This window comes from Bison bison, unplaced genomic scaffold (assembly GCF_000754665.1).
Source record: "Bison bison bison isolate TAMUID 2011002044 unplaced genomic scaffold, Bison_UMD1.0 scf7180017864211, whole genome shotgun sequence".
Lineage (NCBI taxonomy): Eukaryota > Metazoa > Chordata > Mammalia > Artiodactyla > Bovidae > Bison > Bison bison.
In genome coordinates, this window is record NW_011494783.1 from 2,364,641 (window position 1) to 2,367,439 (window position 2,799).

Sequence of the window (2,799 nt, forward strand, 5' to 3'; positions counted from 1 at the left end):
ATGCTTATGATTAAATAACTGCAAGTCAAGTTTTATAAGGTCTTTAGGGAACTTCCCTGGTGGCTCAGATGGTAAAGCATCTGTCTACAATGCAGGAGACCCGGGTTCGATCCCTGGGTTGGGAAGATCATCTGGAGAAAGAAATGACAATCCACTCCAGTACTACTGCCTGGAGAATCCCATGGATGGAGGAGCCTGGTAGGCTACAGTCCATGGGGTCTCATAGAGTCGGACACGTCTGAGCGACTTCACTTTCACTTAGGGAACATAAAACCAGTAAAAGCGACTTAATGGTTGGGGAAAAAGTATCAAATAGGATACCTAAGAAGTCATTCTTTACATCAGAAAGCTATATTTTTTCCTTTATAAAAGAATTTCAGTAGTTTCGCTATGATGCATCAAAGTATAGATTCTCTTGTAGTTATTCAACCAAAGATTTGTAAAGTTCCCTGAACCAGCAAACTATCTTTCATCAATTTTGGAAATTGTTGGTTTCTCTGTCTTGAGATATTGCATCTTTCACAACCCGTCTCTACTCCTTTCAGGATTTTTGTAACATGCAATTTATATTTTAAACCATATCCCATATATTTGCTTATACTTTGTAAAATTTCTATTTATTTTTCTTCCCATGGTCTACTCTGGGTATTCTAATTTTTTTCTAGTTTACTGGTTCTTTCTTCAGCTGTACCTGAACTTTCTTTAATCTACTATTAAAGAAAGAAAAAAGAAAGTGAAGTCACTCAGTCATGTCTGACTCTTTGCAACCCCATGGACTATAGCCTACTAGGTTCCTCTGTCCATGGGATTTTCCAGGCAAGAATACTGGGGTGGGTTGCCATTTCCTTCTCCAGGAGATCTTCCGGATCTAGGGATTGAACCTGGGTCTCCCGCATTGTAGGCAGACACTTTACCGTCTGAGCCACCAGGGAAGTCCAATCTACTATTAAAACCACCACTCAACTATTTATGACTTCCCTTGTAGCTCAGTTGGTAAACAATCTGTCTACAGTGCAAGAGACCTGGGTTCCATTCCTGGGTCGGGAAGATCCCCTGGAGAAGGAAATAGCAACCCACTCCAGTATTCTTGCCTTGAGAATCCCACGAACACAGGAAACTGTCAGGCCATAGTCCATGGGGTCACAAGAGTCAGACACGACTCAGCGACTAAACCATCACCACCAAACTATTAACACTATTTTTCATCCTAGATATTATATTTGATATTTGGTATTTTTTATTTCTCTGGTGAAAGATTTGATCATGCTAGTTAATCCCTTGGATCTCTTAAATACAAGGATTTTTAAACTACTACTGATAAAACCTTTTCATATAAAGCCAATATATGGGTCACCTGCATTTCTATTCTTATTAGTTGTTTTTTTATTATGGATTTCCAACATACTTTAATGCCTGATTATGTTTAATTGAGAGATGTCCTTTTGTCATGAAGATCCCCTGGAGAAAGAAATGGCAACCCACTCCAGTATTCTTGCCTGGGAAATCCCATGAACAGAGGAACCTGGTGGGCTAAAGTCCATGGGATCACAGTGTCAGAGGCAACTCAGTCACTAAACAACAGCAATTTATTTGTAGGAAAATAAAATAGATCTCTTTTGTGGCTCCAAATGATGTTATTGTCTCCCAGAGGGCATGTAATTTAGTTCTTACAGATGATCTTGCTATGAACAGATAAATTTAAATAACTCAGAAAATAAGCTGATCAAAAAGAAAAAACAGTTTGAATTTTTAGGATATGGGTTTGTTTCAATTACTCCTTATGATGAAGTTTGAACATTCTGTGACATCGTTTTTCTTTGGAATTGGAATGAAAACTGACATTTACCAGTCCTGTGGCCACTGTTGAGTTTTCCAAATTTGCTGACACTTTAACAGCATCGTCGTTTAGAATTTTAAACAGCTCAGCTGGAATTCCGTCACCTCCACTAGTTGTGTTCCCACTAATGCTCCCTAAGGCCCACTTGACTTCATACCCAGGATGTCTTGCTCTAGCTGAGTGACCGCACCACTGTGGTTATCCAGGTCATTACAGTCTTCTTTGTGTAGTTCTTCTGTGTATTCTGACCACCTCTTGTTCATCTCTTCTGCTTCTGTTTTGTCCTCACTGTTTCTGTCCCTTATCATGCCCATCCCTGCATGAAATGTTCCCTTGATATCTCCAATTGAGCAAAGGGATCTCTAGTCTTTCCTGTTCTGTTGTTTCCTTCTATTTATTTGCATTATTCACTAAAGAGGCTTTCTTATCTCTCCTTGCTATTGTGGAACTCTGCATTCAGTTGGGTATATCTTTCCCTTTCTCCCTTGACTTTCGTTTTTGCACAATTCTGCTCATTTCACAAGCTAGCAAGGTAATGCTCAAAATCTTTCAAGCTAGGCTTCAGCACTACATGAACCAAGAACTTCCCGATGCACAAGCTGGATTTAGAAATGGCAGAGGAACCAGAGATCAAATTGCCAACATCCATTGGATCATAGAGAAAACAAGAGAATTCCAGAAAAGACATCCACTTCTGCTTCTTGGACTACACTAAAGCCTTTGACTGTGTGGATCACAACAAACTGTGAAAAATTCTTAAACACATGGGGATACCAGACCACCTTACCTGCCTCCTGCAAAACCTGTATGCAGGTCAAGAAGCAGCAGTTAGAACCAGACATGGAAAAATGGACTGGTTCAAAATTGGGAAAGGAGTACATCAAAGCTGTATATTGTCACGATACTTATTTAACTTATATGCAGAGTACAACATGTGAAATGCCAGGCTAGATGAATCACAA

At 39.6% G+C, this 2,799-nt stretch overlaps 1 pseudogene; it reads left to right on the forward strand.

Annotated features, from left to right (window-relative positions):
* LOC104992119 overlaps positions 1 to 2,574 on the forward strand; it is a 12,663-nt pseudogene extending 10,089 nt beyond the window's left edge.
* Positions 2,575 to 2,799: the final 225 nt, after the last annotated feature.